Below are 18,570 nucleotides of genomic sequence, written 5' to 3' on the forward strand. Positions count from 1 at the left end.
GTAGTGATGGTCATGGCATGGGTAGGGGGTAGGTGGTCTGTTTTTGTTTTGCTGTTCAGGCATGGGCTGGAGCCAGGCTGAAGCCAAAATTCATTAGGTGTCCACAGATTTACCTGGTAGAGAGTTTTTAGGGCCACCACTAGGTTCCAGAGGACACGATGTCAGAGTGCAAGGGTAAGAAGGACCACAAAGTTACCCCGACGGACAGGCTCAGCTCACCCTGCATTGTCCTTGCCTGACTGCACTTCACCCATGGCGGACAACGTGGCCCCGCAGAGCTCGGGTGTCCCAGCCGGGTCAGGGCCACTGCAGATGCAACCAGGAGTCTGGCATACAAAAAGCAATGCCTGTCTGCAGAATGACACAAAAACCTGTCAAGAGAAATGATTTCTGAGTCCCAAACTGACATGCTTGGGCATTTTCAGCCTTTTCTCTCAGTAATGGATGGGGAAATGAGCTGTCTGGGGACAAGCCTGGGGATCACTAGGGAAGGTGAGCGAAAGCCAAATCTGCCAAATGCAGGTGGGTATACAATATGGGTATTTGCCGTATGAGTATGCATTATAGTGCGGGGTTTGCAAAACAATGAAGTGTTACCACGCAAGAGCAGGTTTCTGCACGTGCTGAGCTGAGCTCAGGGTTAGCCAGGCAGAGATGTTTGTTAAGCTGATGTCTACTTGCAGCTCCTGGGGTTTGGTTTCAGCCGTGAACCTCACTCTGGATTGATAATGGGGAGAAGACACCAGGCTGGGCAGAGTGCCAGAAACAACTGCCGGTAGCATGGCATGGGCATTGACCAAAAGCCAAAGTGTAATCCATCTCATGTGTCTTCAGACGGCTGCACGGCAGCTCCCAGCTCCCTCCATAGGCTGTGGAGGGGCTCAGGCAGTTCTTACACTGCTATGGGCTGCCCTCCGTTAGATCTCTGCTTTAGCATCACCTGGAGTGCCGCCTTCTCTCCATAGACCATAAAGAAAGCCTGGGGAAACTAACTGCTGCATATACTGTAGTTAAAAGAATCTAATCCCCAGGGACTGTGCAAGAAAATCTGTTGAACTAGAAAAAGACACAAGGAAAAGCACCAAGGCTTGCAAGTTGCTTTTATCACTTTCCTTTGGGGTAATTTTCCTGAGTCTTGAGAAGCTGGGAGGAGCTGTTGCACGCCTATGAAAGTATCAGGAGCATGTTAAAAAAGAGACAGCACAGAAGTCACCTTTTAGTGCATACAATGTGTTATCACAGAACCATTTTATTATCCCTTTGGATGCATCATTGAAAATGTTTAGGAAGTTCTGCTGTCCCCAAATAACCTGGCATCAATTCTGCTCTACCCACTGTGTAGGAGGGTGAGTGTAACACTAAACTGAGGCAAAAAAGTAGGAAACTGGAAGCAAGGGAACACCAAGAATGGTTTACTTAGGGATAACATCACATTTGATGTCACTGAGAAAGGAAGGTTTGCTGAGGGAGCCTGATTTGGGAGCTCAGATAGCAGTAGATGTTTGCAGACTCTTAGAAAAATGCATGGTGTGAAAACTGTCCAGGTTGTGTCCCCTCTTGTGAGTACACCCTGTGATGGTGTGCAAGAACGTTAACCACTTGCTGAAGTGAACACACCACGCAGTCCTGCCAAAGGACTGCCCAGGCTGTGGTGGGACCCTCCTGCGCCCTCTTCCCATCTGCTGGAGGTGAAGGGAGATGTTGTTTCTCTGTGCAGAGCAGCACGGCTGCCATAAGCGATGTTGGCTTGCTTCAGAGCTGTCTGGTGCGTGTCGTGCTGATGTGCCACCAGTCATTTTGCGTGTTGTGTTTAGACCCTGTTGCTGGGATCCATCTCACCGACTGTACATCTGTATCTCAGCAAGTGGTCTAGACCCCCTTTACAGTCTGTAGAGGAAAACTGTCACTTTCAGAATTTCATTAATTTCATTCTATAGTTTTAGACTGAAACTATATTTAGAAATATTTAGAATGAAACATATTTAGAATAAATTATTTGGATAAGGGGGCCTGTTTCCCTCCATTGACCATAAAGCCAGACTACACTAACCAGCTAAGAATGAGATATATAAAGCTAAATGAAACAAGTCTTGTGTGGGTTGTCAATCCTTGGAACAGGCTGCCCAGAGAAATGGTTGAGTCACCATCCCTGGAGGTATTTAAAAGACGTGTAGATGTGGTGCTTAGGGACTTGGTTTAGTGGTGGACTTGGTAGTGTTAGGTTAATGGTTGGACTTGATGATCTTAAAGGTCTTTTCCAACCAAATGATTCTATGCATGAAGCTCAGTGAAGTGAATTTGAAGTGGTGCTCTAGAGTATGCTGTCATTCAGGTGGGTGTGATTTTTTGGTGGGTTTTGTGTTGTTGGATGAGTAAGATGTTGTAAGAAAAAGGTGTGCAAAATAAACCACCACAAAGGGTTCTGGTTCAGTGGCTACCTGGGAGAGCAGAGTTGGGGGAAGACATCTGCATTTCTGAGACATTCTGTGCTTGCTGACAGTCTTTGAGTACTGTGTTGTCCCTGTGTAGATGTGAAGAACCCATCTTCCATTATTGATAACCAGCAGCCATGGAGACACCACAGCGAGCCTGAGCCGTAACTCCAGGTCCAAAGCCATCTCTGTACTGCACTGAGACATGCACAGGCATCAAGTACTGGAGGTACCTAAGACCTGGCTCAGAGAGGATGGGCACAGGTACAAAGCTCTGTTGGAAGACCCGCAGGAGCGGGAAGAAGCGTCCTCAGCGATCAGCACAGACATGGATGTTTCCTGGGACTTGGGGACATCAGAAAACAAACACTTGAGAAACGCATTGGTGTGGCTGCTGGCAAGCAACTGAGGCAGCCCCAGCCCTCCACCCAGCCCGGCTGGTGGGCTGGGTGCTGCGGGAGCAGCTGGAACCCCGTGGTGACCCCTTTCTGTGACATAGTCCTGAGCAGGGCATGGGCTCCTGGGCTTGATGCTGCAGGGAGACCAATATGTGTTTGATAAACTGAGATGAAAGGAAGTTGTATCTTGAAGATTTGCCTTCCGGTCTCACCCTGGGTTCCTGGGTGGGGGATACAATAGTTAGCAAAGACAGAAAGTTGTGAAATCCACTGCCAATAGCTTATTCAGAAAGGGCATTGGCTTCCTTGAAACATGTATTTTAAAATAGTGCCTGGAATGGTTTGGTTTTTCCCTGAATATTTAGCTACAAGATAAATATGCACAATGATTTCATTGAGGCATCAAGTACTGGAGGTGCCTAAGACCTGGCTCAAAGGCTGTATATGTATATCTTGACAATCTTGGGAAACTTCTTATTTTCCATTAGGAAAAGACAGAGTAAATAGATCAAAGCACTGTTAAGTTAAAATGTTGCTGTTTTAAGACCTTTCATGTCAGTTTAATATCATTCCTTTGGGGCTTTTGCAAACTGAAATATTGATATCATGCTCCAAACTGCTTTTTTTTATTAATCAGAATATCTTTTCTGACTGGCATATATATTTTCACTCTTCTGACACCTCTCATTCTCTTAATTCTCTATATTAATAATTGTGTCAGTCAAAAACTCATCACAAATCTTTTGGAGTGGTGTATGCTCAAAGACGTGGATTTCTATGACATGTTGGGGCAATTACAATGATGACAATTAAGACAGGTGGCTGTACTCTGCTCCCTCCTGCTGTCTCTGAAATGTCAAGGAGCGCTCTCTGACAGAGCATGTCACCTCTGCAAATCTCACCCTTCAGACTAAAGTTTACAACAAGCTGAGGAATATTTCTAATAGACATAACTTTTGTTCTCTGACACGCAACAGATGTCAGCCCGTTTTGCACTCAGAGACCCATCCATGAGCCAGCCTTTAACGCATTTAATGCTTCTTCTAATGCCTAGAGCTCTCTCATGCATGCTGATTGATCAACATACCACGTAACGGTCAAGTGTCTCAGCAGGGTCCAAGACTATATATACTGTATAGATGTGTAATCTTGTTGGGAAAATGCCTGAACCTTCCTTTCACAAGCCTATGCTGCGTTACAGCATGGCCCCTTAGATTTGCTGGTTGATTAAATGGTTGTTTCAGTGATCCGGGGTAGCCTTCATACAATGAAGGGGCCTGGGGCCACCATGTCCCTGAGACAGGCCCAATGAGCAAACAGGAAGCATGATACAGTGGATTCCTTATCCTCCCTCCACCTGTCTGAACATGGTGACTTCAGGGATAGGGGGCAATGGCAACAAGTTCCTGCCTGGCACAGCAGGCGTGTGTCCTTCCCAGGTGCCCTTGCATAACAAATATGAGTCTCAGCAAGTGGAAATGAACAATAACAAGGACAATGGTTCATCTAGCTTGGAGGTGTCACCGAGGTTAAGTCGGCCTATGCCCTGCATTGAAAACACTTCCATAAAAATAAAAACGATGTGTCACTGTCATAGGAGACTCTCTCCTGAGGGGAACAGAAGGCCCAATATGCACACCAGACCCACTTAGAGAAGTTTGCTGCCTCCCTGGGGTCCAGGTTAAAGGTGTGGAGACAAAGCTTCCTTGGTATGGCCCTCAGATTATTTTTTCAGGTAAGGCAGTGATGAAGTTGCAACAAGAAGTCTGAGGGCAGTTAAGAGAGCGTTCAGAACCTTGGGATGACTTGGTTAAGAGATCAGGAACTAAGTAATGTTCTCCTCTATCCTTCCAGTTGCAGGGAATGATGAGGAAAGAAACAGGAAGAGCCAGCAGATCAATACCTGGCTCCGAGCCTGGTCTCACCAGCAAAATTTTGGGTTTTTTGATCATGGATTGTTCTACATGACACCAAGGCTGCTGGGAACAGATGGGGTATGCCTGTCTCAAAGGGGGAAAAGGATCTTCATGCAGGAGTTAACAGGGCTCATTGAAAGAGCTTTAAACTAGATTTGATGGGGGAAAGGGATAAAACCAGACTCAGTAGAGATAAGCCTGGGGGCAGCATGGCAATGTTTGAGGAACAGCGTGCTAGTGAGGTCCTTTGGTCTGCCATCTCAGTGGAGATAGGGGATGGAGATCCATGTAGATCCCAAGCTAGGCGGCAGTGTTGATCTCCTTGAGGGTAGGAAGACTCTGCAGAGGGATCTGGACAAGCTAGATTGATGGGCCAAAGGCCAACTGTATGAGAGTCAACAAGGCCAAGTGCCAGGTCCTGCACTTGGGTCACAACAACCCCATGGAATGCTACAGGTTTGGGGAACAGTGGCTGGAAAGCTATCTGGTAGAAAAGGACCTGGAGGTGCTGGTCGACAGCTGGCTGAATAGGAGCCAGCAGTGTGCCCAGGTGGCCAAGAAGGCTAACAGCATCCTGGCTTGTATCAGGAATAGTGTGGCCAGCAGGACTAAGGAAGTGATTGTCCCCCTATACTCGGCACTGGTGAGGCTGCACCTCGAGTCCTGTGTTCAGTTTTGGGCCCCTCACTACAGGAAAGACATGGAGGCACTGGAGTGTGTCGAAAGAAGGGCACTGAAACTGGTGAAGGGTCTAGAGCACAGGGCTTATGAGGAGCGTCTGAGGGAACTGGGGTTGTTTAGCCTGGAGGAAAGGAGGCTGAGGGGAGACCTTATTGCTCTGTACAACTACCCGAAAGGAGGTTGTAGCCAGGTGGGTGTTGGTCTCTTCTCCCAAGTAACAAGCAATAGGACAAGAGCAAATGGCCTCAAGTTGTGCCAGGTGAGGTTTAGATTGGATATTAGGAAAAATTTCTTCACTGAAAGGGTTGTCAGTCATTGGAAGAGGCTGCCCAGGGAAGCAATTGAGTCACCATCCCTGGAGGTATTTAAAAGACGTGCAGATATGGTGCTTAGGGACATGGTTTAGTGTTTGGACTTGGCAGTGTTAGGTTAATGTTAGAGGTCTTTTCCAATCTAAATGATTTTATAATACTATGATCCTATGTTCTTCCTCTTCTTTGGGAGCTTCAGGCTTTGGCAGCTTTTCAGCCCCGTGGTGATTTCCCTAGTTTCCCCAGAGATATTGAAACATCTCTGGTTCTTCCCTCTAAGGCTCTTGGCTGCAAATTTTAGCAGATGGCACCTCACCTCCTCCTCTGTTCCTCATGTGGGTTGAACACCGCATTCACCAACATCATATGGCTTAAATATATCCCTTTGCTTCGGTCCCAGTTTGGCATGGGGAAGCCAAAGCCCGGAGTGGACTTCATACCCCTCCAGGCACAGGGGGATTTGCTCAAGCATCAGTGGCACATGGACCACAGCTCCCAGCCCAAACAGGCAGGCGGCCTTTCTCTGCCACGGCCTCCAGTACCAGGACTGGTACAGCACAGTCTGTACCTACGTCGTATAAAATAGTACTAACATATACTATATATTTCACAGTCCTCTGGGAATTGAAAAGCTAAACCGTTATACAACAAGCCTGGCAACCGTCTGTCTAAACCTACACGTCTAAACCTGATAAGAGCTGATCTGAAGATTTTCATATCAAAATGTCGCAAAAATCGACATGGTTTAGTGCGAAATGCTGCAGTTTGGTTGTACCTAGGATTTTCTTTCTGAGTACGTGTCTCCTGAGGAGTGGTTGACTCTGATCATAGGCACAGCCAAAAGCAGCTTGTGGTGAGGTGAAGAAGCCATAAAATTACTTTGACTTTCCAGTCACTGTGCTCCCCTGAGCGTGTGCTCCATGAAGATCTGTAGTTGAAATAGCTCAGCATTTCTCCAGTAAAAGAAGTGATCTAGCCACACCACAGCTGAACCATATTAAAATACCACCAGAACGATGTTCCAGGCAGGCAGCAGGGTTTATATGCAGCCACCAGTGTTTCCTTCAGGGCTCCTAAACTGCTGTTGAGGGTGGAAGTTTCAAAAAGCAGGAAACATTAAACAAATAAAGGTATTAAACGTTCCTTGTGTCTTATTACCAGTGAACAGCCCTTCAAACATAAATGCATTTATTATGGGCTTGGTTGCAAAACTGATTTTGTTTAATATGGCTCAGTCTCTGCTTATGGCACCACTGAAACAACTTGTAAATTAAAGGAAAGGTTGTTTTTTTCTTGGCTTAGTAAGTAATATCTTTGCCTGTAAGTTCATGTGCCTTTCTTACTGTTTTCCTCCTGCAATTGTCTTCCGTCTGTAGTTATATCATCCATTTCCCTCTCTCCATGGAGGAAAACATCACCATCTTCTAGGTCAAGCTGACTAAAGGTGTTGGTTCCCTGTGATCCAGCACTGTAGCAGGATAATTTCAGACATTTGGTGGGAGATGAGTCAGTCTCAGTATTATATTTAATAGGCACTTGCTGCTTACAGGCAAATGAAATAACCCCAGCCCACAGACTGTGATGCTGGAGGTGGACTCCGCGTCAGGGGAAGCTGTGCAAGTGGTGGGACCTTCTTGTACGCCTAAAGCTGGAGACGGCCCGGGGTGAATCATGCACAGGGCAACTGCCTCCTCCTCTCAGGCACCACATAGATATTTGCTGATGTTAGTCACCAGTATCTGACAGTTCAAGCTTTCATCTAGCACCCACTGGATCTCGTGCAGATAATCTTTTTATATATATATATTTTTTTTTTTTTTTTTTTTTTCCTGAAGGTACTTCTGTATGCACTTGTAAACATAAATGTACTGGGCAGTGTTTGTCTGGTGTGTGGCTCACAGATGATGGTGGTAGTTGAGGAGTGGCAGAAGATGGAAGATTTTGGATCTCTGGGATGTCTAAGTGGGCACTTGAGTGAGAAAAGCTCTCTGTGATTTGGCTGGTGTTCCTAGGCTCAGTCCCGGTGTCGATATCAGATGAGCACAAGGAAAGTGGTGGCTCTGCAGCACAGTGCCATTTGTTGGCAGTCAGTGGAGCGGTCTCATCCTCCCCAGCAGTGACCAAAGCTGGTGCTAGGCAGACAGGGCAGGAGATGTTGCCTGATGCAGGCTGGGGGTTAGGCTGGCCCTGACATATGTTCAATTCATTGACTGAGAACTGGGATCTTCACAGTTCAAGGCTGTTTCATCCAGATTTCACTGAAAAGATGCTGTATGAACAGCTCAGTCAGCTGGACTGCTATGGACTGGACTTCTGTCATGCTCAGAAATCAAAGGCAACAAGATGACAAAGGATGGCATTCAAGGTTTTCCTTTAATGCTTCTGCCTCTTGCCTCTATCAGGGAAACACATGGGAAAAGGCAGTAAGAAATAATGAATTTTGCAAGATGCCTTTGTGGAAAGGCTTTGTCAAGATTTTGATACACTTGAACGAAAAGTTATAGTGAGTTTTTGTCCATTTGTTCCTCTTATAGTAGGCAAATATCTCAGAAAAGTAAGGCACCTTGCAGGTTCAGCAGAACCAAGGGAGCCTGAAGCTGGTGTGTCAGATTTGGGTCTGCTTAGCAGTACAGCAAGCTCTTTAGTGCAGATCTACTTGTTTGCTCTGTATAGAAGAGGAACTTCAGGCAACATCCATGACTTCAGAGAAATTAAGGCAAATATTTCAGGGGAGATTTAAAAAAGCTGCCGTCTTGGTACCTTACCTAGAAAACTTCCTTTTAAGCAAGAGATTCATCTCAGATAAGTCATCTATATGATCAGAGCTGCACCACAAGCTGCTGCCTGCACCTGAGTGCAGAGACTAGCTCCCTGCACGTAAACTTTCCTCTGTGCTTTGGGTCACTTTACTGGAAAAGGTCCCTGGAAAAGGAGCTGATGGGTGTCCTGTGCTGCCGTAAAGTCTCTGTATACTGGAATGTGTTCCCTTTAATGAGCTGACATTTCAGTTCTGAAGAACACCAATAACTCTCACTAATTTGATGGGAGCTGTAAGCACTCAGCCCATAAAATACGGAAAATGGCATGTAGAGGTGGGTAAACACACATCATCTGAGACGAACGATAGAAAGCTGCAGTACACTTTTCCCCTAATCTGACACACACATCAAATTCTATGCACATATTTTTCAGCACCATTTCACTTTTTATAAAGCAATCACGTTATCAGGGAATTAAAATTAGCCATAGAGAGACAGATCCTGCAAGTTCTTAGCAGGCAAGGGAGATAAAATGGGCACAGCTTTATCAGGAAATGAAAATCAGGCTGGCTTTATTGCCACACCAGGTGTTGTTTATTGCAAAGGACTTGTTTTTACTCCATCACTCAGTTAAAGAAAAGCCCCAAACCAGCCACCTGCCCCCAGTGAATAAATTGACTTTCCAGTACAAAGCCATACACAGAGAGAGTTTTGCAGCAAAGCTTGCTCTGTAGCTCAGTTTGTGCTGCAGAATGAATGGGAAGGTTTTGCAAAGCACCTTGCCAGTCTTCTGCTGTTATTACAAGCAGAGGTACTGATGTGAAAGCAGCTGCACCCATGAATCTCTGTCCCATCTTCTTTCCTGAGGTGACCGTGGAGACAGTGTCCCCAGGATCTTGTGCTCTCTGTCTGTGTGTGTGTACCTGCGAGATGACCAAGACTGCAGCAGCAGCTTGCACATCTCTAGTGCCCTGATGGCCCCAGTTTCTTCACATCTCAGCTGACCACTGAGCTTTGCTGATTCTCCTGCTTTCCCTTTGGTAAAAAATGTGGGATTGCCTTGAATGCAAAGCCTGAACAGATTTTTTTACCAAGCTTGAAAGCTAGTCTACCTTTGAAATGATTGCTTCTGCAATCAGCTTTGCTTATTATTAATTATCTGCTAATCAGAAAATAACATTACATAAACAAATTGCCCTCCCTTCAGCCTCAAAAAATATTTTTGAAACATAATTTTGCATTCAGTTAAAATGCTCCTATTGATTGATTTTTCACTCTGCCTCCTCTAGACTTCACAGATAACGGTGCAGCTATATATAGTGACAGAGTCTGGCAGCAGGGAGGAAGAAGTATTTTCCAGGGAGGCTGTTACTGGTGTGTGTTAGGTAAGAGCTGCAGACACAATCCTGTCCCACCAGCATGGGTGGGAGACTTGACAGCCTGCGAAGAGGAGTCGTCGATTCCCATGCCACACAGCATCACTGTCCTCTGGGTGGGAGCACTGCAGTGAAGTCGAGAAACCCAAATTGTTGCTAATTCTGCCATTTTCTGTAGGATCATGGGTGTATCAATATCAAACAGCCAGATAATTTCTATGAGCTTTTGGGAGCAATGGAGCTCTTAAATGGATTTACACAATATCTGGCATAGTGGGAATATCAACTTGGCAGGGAGCTATATCAGATGAGGTCTTTACTTTCTAACAGCTGTACAATGGACTAGGGAGAAAAGATGGGCAGGAGCAGGGGCTCAGGGTGATGTTCCTCTGGCTTCAGTCTGGTCTGCTTGCTCCACACGTTTGAGTCTTGAGTCCTGAGTGACACAAAGCATTAAGGAAACAGATGAAGATTTCAAAACCACTCGTTATCTGAGCTCTGGCCTAGAGCAATTCTTGCAGTAATAGCTGTGACTTGGCCCTTCTTCACCTTCTCAGTATTAATTCAGGGCTTGTCGCCCCTGGCCAGGACGTGGTGGCAGGAGAACGGGGGAACGAGATCTCACTAAGGGCAAATAGGAAAATAGAGGACGAAAGTTGGAGAGAAGTGGTGCTACAAAGGTCGGACAGGTCATTTACACGGGGGCTGTACAGGGTTGTGAAGGGACAGCTAATCTTGTTGAATGGATACAGTCAATTCAAGCAGTGCATCATCTTTCAGCTGCCCAAAGACATCCTGAATCCAATCTGCATGAATAGAACAACTCAGCCTGTTTTTTCTAGGTAAACCGTGGGGAGAAGTACCATTTAGTGGTTCAAGCATCAGATCTGGAATCAGGACCTGGACATTTCACCTCTACTTGCAACACCCCCCACCACCCCCGCCCCTGCTGCTGCCCATGCCGTGCTCCAAGGCAGCCAGCCCCAGCACCAGCATGGTTGGTCTGGTGTCAAACACAAGCCGACAAACCCTGTATACCTGGGGCACCTCTGCAAGGCAGCACATGGGCAGCAACCCCTGCAGCTTCCCAAAGAGATCCCCCACATTGCTGTGCCTTGCTCAGGGGACAGGGATGCCGCATGTGTCTCGTGTTGTTGTCTGGAGGGGAGAGGGTGCATTTACAAAGCATTCTGACTCCTCCTAATAAAGAGGTTATAAAGAAGGCAGAGGGGTATCAGCCTTTTCCTCTGTGCTTGATTAGGGCTGCTTCAGCTTCTAATGTATTCTGGAACAGCAGTAAAGCTTTTCTATAGAGGAAAGGAAAGAAAGATGTTAGTGGTGGACTTGGCAGTGTTAGGTTAACAGTTGGACTTGATGATCTTAAGGGTCTTTCCTAATCTAAATGATTCTATGATGGTCTTTGAAAATGAAGCAGTCCAAGTGTCTCACTGAAGCTCCAGGTGAACTGAGGACTGGAGATGCTGGGCCACCCCACAGGTCACTCTGGCTCTGTGACAAGAAGGAGGGCCCATAGAAAGGGCCCTGGACACCACCGTTGCCTCTCCTGCCACAGATTTTTGCTGTGATCCTGGTCAGTTTGCTTAAGGACTGCGTCTGGATGAGGCTAAAGGCACATGCCTGTACCTGTTGCCTGCTGCTGAGCCCAGCTGCCATGGGATGGCCCGTGTCTTCCAGGCAAACTTTCAGGTTGTGTAGCATGGCCACATCCAGACTGCCTTTGGCAATGGTGTCTGCTCCATGCACACCCCCGAGCCATGCCTGGGGTTTATCTGGGCCAGGCTTGCTGCCTGGAGGCCAAAAATGTGCCAGGACTATGGTAACAATTTAACAGTATGGAAAACTGAGTTCCCCTGCCAGGGAATGTCTCCTTTGGGATCTCCGGACAGAGACACGTCTTTACATCACCAGAGGCAAAGTTGCAAACATGCACACACATGTATATGCATAAGTTATAAACAAAGGCATACTTATGAGATTAAATATAGGAAACTTTTTTAGGTGCTGGGATTTATAGCAAAGGTATTTAGGCCCCTAACGCTCAAAGAAATGCCACTGGGAATTCAGCATCTCTGTGTATTTGCAGATCTAGGCCACAGTCCCTCTCCCAGAGGGCTTGTGGTCCCACTAGATACCTCTCTGCTAGCAGGATCGAAGGATCAGCATAAATAATGATGTGCAGTTTCCTTTGATCCTTCCCCTGCTTGGCATTATCTTAATTTGATAAACTAGCTCCCTGCTGCCAATCATTCCCCCCCATGCTGCTTTTATGCCAGACTACACAGAGGAAGCGCAGAGGTACTTACGGTGAATTTGAGCGTGCTGACTAGCCTTCACAGCCCTCTGTGCCCCAGGAACAGAGCTGAAGGCCATAAATCTTATTTAAATTGCCATCTTAATGTGATCTCTTGTGGCCCCTTAGACTGGGGTTTGGGTAGAGCTGCACATTGAGTTCATTCATTTTCTTTACCCTGTTTCAGATTTCACCAGCTTGCTGATCTGTAACTAGGTCAGCTTCATAAAACATCATCTCTGTTCTAGGGCTTTGTCTTCAGCTGGGAAGACATAATCAGGGAGGCTGGATAACAAATGGGTGAGACTGCATGGGTCTGGGAGTGAGCGTTTGTTGCTCTTACCAATTAGCGTATAACTATTTCCAGAAGACTTGTAAATTGAGGTAAGCCACATGAGACCAGTCCATTGGCACTTGCTATTCCACACTAGAATTAAGATCATAGAATCATAGAATCATTTTGGTTGGAAAAGACCTTTAAGATCATCAAGTCCAACCATTAACCTAACACTGCCAAGTCCAAACACTAAACCATGTCCCTAAGCACCATATCTGCACGTCTTTTAAATACCTCCAGGGATGGTGACTCAATTGCTTCCCTGGGCAGCCTCTTCCAATGACTGACAACCCTTTCAGTGAAGAAATTTTTCCTAATACCCAATCTAAACCTTCCCTGGCACAACTTGAGGCCATTTCCTCTTGTCCTATTGCTTGTTACTTGGGAGAAGAGACCAACACCCACCTGGCTACAACCTCCTTTCGGGTAGTTGTAGAGAGCGATCAGGTCTCCCCTCAGCCTCCTTTTCTCCAGGCTAAACAACCCCAGTTCCCTCAGATGCTCCTCATAAGACTTGTGCTCTAGACCCTTCACCGGCTTCGTTGCCCTTCTTTGGACACGCTCCAGCACCTCCATGTCTTTCCTGTAGTGAGGGGCCCAAAACTGAACACAGGACTCAAGGTGCAGCCTCACCAGTGCCAAATACAGGGGGACGATCACTTCCTTAGTCCTGCTGACCACACTATTCTTGATACAAGCCAGGATGCTGTTAGCCTTCTTGGCCACCTGGGCACACTGCTGGCTCCTATTCAGCCAGCTGTCGACCAGCACCTCCAGGTCCTTTTCTACCAGATAGCTTTCCAGCCACCGTTCCCCAAACCTGTAGCATTCCATGGGGTTGTTGTGACCCAGGTGCAGGACCTGGCACTTGGCCTTGTTGAATCTCATACAGTTGGCCTTTGGCCCATCAATCTAGCTTGTCCAGATCCCTCTGCAGAGCCTTCCTACCCTCAAGGAGATTGACAGTCCCACCCCACTTGATGTCATCTGCAAACTTACTGAGGGTGCATTTGATCCCCTCATCCTGAACATTGATAAAGATATGAAAGAGAACTGGCCCCAGTACTGAGCCCTGGGGAACACCACTTGTGACAGGCTGCCAACTGGACTTAACTCCATTCACCACAACTCTTTGGGCCCAGCCATCCAGATGGTTTTTTTACCCAGCGAAGCATCTGCCCATCCAAGCTGTGAGCAGCCAGTTTCTCCAGGAGAATGCTGTGGGGAATAGTGTCAAAGGTGTTACTGAAGTCCAGGTAGACAACATCCACAGCCTTTCCCTCATCCACTAAGCAGGTCATCCTGTCATAGAATGAGATCAGATGAGTCAAGCGGGACCTGCCTTTCATGAACCCATGCTGACTGGGCCTGATCACCTGATTGTCCTGTACGTGCCACCTGATGGCACTCAGGATTATCTGCTCCATGACATTCCCTGGCACCAAAGTCAGGGTGACAGGCCTGGAGTTCCCCAGATCCTCCTTCTGGCCCTTCTTGTGGAGGGGCGTCACATTGGCTAACCTCCAGTCAACTGGGACCTCCCCGGTTAGCCAGGACTGCTGATAAATGATGGAAAGTGGCTTGGTGAGCACTTCTGCCAGCTCCCTCAGTGCCCTGGGGTGGATCCCTTCTGGCCCCATAGACTTGTGTGTGTCTAAGTGGTGTAGCAGGTCTCTAACCATTTCCCCTTGGACTATGGGGGCTTCATTCTGCTCCCCATCCCTGTCTTCCAGCTCAGAGGGCTGGGGACCCAGAGGACAACTGGTCTTACTGCTCAAGACTGAGGCAAAGGCAGCATTAAGTACCTCAGCCTTTTCCTCAGCTTTTGTCACTATGTTTCCTCCTGCATCCAATAAAGGATGGAGATTCTCCTCAGCCCTCCTTTTGTTGTTAATATATTTATAAAAGCATTTTTATTGTCTTTAACTGCAGTAGCCAGATTAAGTTCTGGCTGGGATTTGGCCCTTCTAATTTTCTCCCTGCATAGCCTAACAACATTTTTATAGTCCTCCTGAGTTGCCTGCCCCTTCTTCCAAATGGCATAAACCCAATTTTTTTTTTTCTTTTCTTGAGTTCCAGCCAAAGCTCCCTGTTCAGTCTTCTTCCCCACCCCATCTTTGGGCACGTGGGCATGGCCAGCTCCTGCACTTTTAAGACTTCCTTCCTGAAGGATGTCCAGCCTTCCGGAGTCCTTTGCCCTTCAGGACTGCTTCCCACAGGACTCTGCCAACCAGGCTCCTAAACAGGCCAAAGTCTGCCCTCTGGAAGTCCAAGGTAGCAGTTCTGCTGACCCCCCTCCTTACTTCTCCAAGAATCAAAAACTCTTAACATTTCATCATCACTGTGCCCAAGGCAACCAAAGAGCTGCCCGCCTTTGCCCCGTGTGAGGATCGAACTCACGACCTTCAGATTATGAGACTGACGCGCTACCTACTGCGCTAACGAGGCGGCTTCAGATGCCTTATCCTGTGACGTTGCCCAGTGACCCATGTGTCCCTACTGTAAATGGCAGGGACCCAGAGAAGCTCTCCCGTTGAAGCTCTCCTTATTTGCAAGTTGGACATTGAGATGAACTGACAGGATGGGTTAAAAGAACAAAGTGTTTGAAATGGGATGAGCAGTCCAAGGTTGGCTATAAGGGGTAAAATGCCCATTAAAAGTGACACAGTGGCCTTGGTGCAGCAGGCAGCCACTGTGGGGGCTTGGCTGTCAGCGGGGAGAATGGAAAGGGAAGAAAAGTAGTGAGAGCATAATGGCAAATGCACTGTGTGAGCAAATCTCCATTAATCATGAAATACGGAGTTGAAGTCGAAGTCTTGATAGCTGAGGGGCCAGACGGGGCTGCAACACGAGAACCTCTGTCAAAAAAAGTGACAGGGAGGGAGGTGGAGCTGGGTGAAGGAGTAGAAGAGGAAAGCAAAGCAGGCAAAGGAGCAGCATAAAGGCTGAGCAGGAGTGGGAGAAAGGGGGAACAATTAAATGATCATCAATCCTGATTCACACTTGTACAAGCTGTATGTTTTTTACAGACTTTTTACAGGAGAGAGGATGAGCTGCTCAAAACCAGCTTTTTCTGTCACTTTGAAAAGCAAAGCAAAGTCCTTTCTCACACTAGAAGGAAAAAGCCATAAAACAGCACTTTGCAGACATGAACTGAGTTCTCATGTACAGATAGACTCTTAATCCTCTCCTTACCTGGGTCTTGCTCTGTACCGGAGACCCCAGTTTTTGAATCAAGCAGCCAAAGTGCAGTCCTTCAGTGGATTGGAAGGGGTAAAAAATTAGAGATGAGACCAATCTTATACATGTGGAAAGGTGACTTGCCTTTTCTCTGGACCAAAATCTGATTTTTCTGTTGTAGCTTTTCTCCTTACATGAAATCTACTAGCACAAGAATTTCCTTTAATGACCATGTAATCATTTTCCAGACATATATTAAATTTGGAAGTGATAAATGTCTTTTAGTTAAATTTTTTAAAAAATGCTGTTCTTAATAATTTCAGCAGGCATCTGCATATGAGACAAGCCTTGTAGAAGGCAAGCATTTGAGTTGCAGGAGTATTGAAAAACACAGGAAAAGTCTACATATGCCCCCCTGTGCACACACACAAATAGTAACAGATGTGAACATGTAAGCAACCATCTATTTGGGGTGCTTACCAATTAAACCAGCTCTTTGTTAAATAAGGCTCATAATATAATAAATTATTGTAAATTTGCTGGAAGGTTCTGAGGTCAGATGGAAACAGTTTCTGCCAACAACAATCATCTGGAGACCTTGGCCTCCTGTCTTGGCCATTGGTCCTGTCAGCCAGGTCCCCTGGTCCTGCTGCAGCTGAGCCTGCAGAGATCAGTTCTCTGATGATGTAGTACGTAGGAACAATGTACTATTATTTCAAAGTAAATTGAGCAAGACTGAGATGATCTAAGCTTCAATTCATCAGATGGTTCATTTACCAGAGAAAAAGATATTCTGACTTGCTCAGGACATAGTTCCAGCAGTGTTAGCACTGCTTTCAAACACAAGCATCTCCAGTGATGTCCCAGAGACCAGATGGTACCCAAAGAGTTTCTGCAAGCAATATCCTAGCACATCACTCATGCTTTGGCAAAAAGACCTCAGGTTCATGTATGCTGCCTCTGTTCATGACCTCCACACAATCACTAGATTAAGGGCAGTCACAGATTGTCCTTTTTGCCAGGCAGGGGTTTTCTGCTCTTCTTGGTCTTCATGTATCCTGAGCCTGTAGTGCAAAAGCTGGTTCCTTCCACCAGCACGGTAGCATATACAAGGATTACCTCACATGCCTGCAAGATGTTTTCATGTCCCAGTGGGACGTTTACCATTTTCCCAGCTCAAGACATTCCTGAGCCATCTTCACCAGCTGTTCCCCATTGAGTATTCATGCAGTTATTTGTTCCTGCCTGTGTGTAGGACCAGGAGCCTCCAGGCCCACCAGAAGCTGTTAAGTCCAACAAGGCAGGTTTCACAGCACAGCACTGCACCTGTGCTAACCTTAACATTAGTGGTGAGGTCTCTCAGCTTAAGACCAGAAAAGCATTTGCAAGGTGTCTTCTGCCATACATACATGTGTTTGGGGTTTTGGTGAACCTTTGCCCTTGTAGAAGAGGTCATTCTTGTTCTCTTTCTTTTGGCTTTAGTATGTCAGATGTCTGCAGAGCAAACCCCCCTGGGAGATGTGTAGTGTTTAGGCCACATCTAGTAAACTGCATTCAGTGCTGGGACCCCCAGTACAAGAAGATGTTGAAAAACCTAAACAAGCTTAGCGGAGGTCACTAAGATGGTTGGGGCTGGAGCACATGACATATGGGGAGAGGCTGAGGGAGTGAGGCTTGTACAGCCTGAAGAAGGGATGGCTTCAGTGGGACCTAACAGCACTTTCCAACATCTGTGAGGGGGTTATCAAGGAGATGGAGCTGGGCTTGTTGATGTGGTGCATGGCAGGGGGTCAGCAGTCAGAGAATGGAAACAGGTGAGGTTCTAATAAGATGTAAGGAAAAAGTATTCACAATGATAATAACTAAGCTTGGAACAGGTTGCCCAGAGAGGCTGTGCAGTCTCTGTGCTCTTTTCAAGAGGCTGGAGACATCCCCAGGTCCTTCCAGCCTGAACGGTTCAGTGCTGCTGTGACTCCTGCTTTAGCAATGCCTTTTCCCTTCCTTTCTGCAAGGGATGGTTTGTCCGTGGTGGCAACAACAGAATCAATCTGTTTATATTCCCAGTGTGCTGAGAAGGGATTCAGTTTGCAGCAAAAATTTCAAAGGGTCACTCAATCCTGCCATCCTGTCCTGTAGTCAGGGCCAGCCAGTCTTTACAAAGCCCCACTGTATGGGAAAGGTAAGTCATAAACCAGAACGGGTAAGGAGGAGACATGGGCTTTTTCCCGCATACAAAAAATCGTGGTGGTTCTGCTGCGGTTATATATTTGGAAGGAAGCCTCATTTTTTTATCATCATTCACAAATCCTAGTACAACCCCCAAGCAAGGATTACCTTTCCTTTCAACAGCACTAATTTACCATTCAGTGAGTCCCAGCAGCTGTTTTGCCATTGCATTTTTTTGTGCTTTGGAGTTTGTGTTTTTTCTTACTCCCATTTTATTTTTTTCTAGAGCTCCCGCTCTGCAAGGCTATTTTCTTGTACTTGGCTGTACTGGGATGAGAAACGGGTCAGGAACAGGGGCCAGCGTTCACATGCTGTGTCTGGTTCTTCCATCTGCAGCAGCCCCATTGCAGAGGGACCAGCCCCCCGCCAGCAGCCCGGAGCTTGTGTGGGATCCCCTAGGAGAGCCTCTGCTTTCCTTCCACACATTGCTACCTGCTTGTTTAATTCTCCAAGCTGCAATGCTAGCAAGGAAAACAAGCACAGTGTTTGGAGCTAGAACCCTGCTCTGTCTTTAGGAGCTGCTGAAATATTTTAGGAACTCAGGTTGTCTGAGATGGTTTGCCTCTCTGAAATGTGAATGTCCAGGGCCTTGTTGCCTCATTAAAAAAATCAAGTTCTGACTGTCAAGTGCATCAAGGACCTG

At 46.7% G+C, this 18,570-nt stretch overlaps 1 non-coding gene across 1 annotated transcript; it reads right to left on the reverse strand.

Annotated features, from left to right (window-relative positions):
* Window positions 1-14,896: 14,896 nt before the first annotated feature.
* Window positions 14,897-14,969, reverse strand: TRNAM-CAU (transfer RNA methionine (anticodon CAU)). Its single transcript has one exon. It is a non-coding gene; the product is annotated as a tRNA-Met (tRNA).
* Between the last annotated feature and the right edge of the window lie 3,601 nt (window positions 14,970-18,570).

This window comes from Grus americana, chromosome 2, assembly GCF_028858705.1.
Source record: "Grus americana isolate bGruAme1 chromosome 2, bGruAme1.mat, whole genome shotgun sequence".
Taxonomy (NCBI): Eukaryota; Metazoa; Chordata; class Aves; order Gruiformes; family Gruidae; genus Grus; species Grus americana.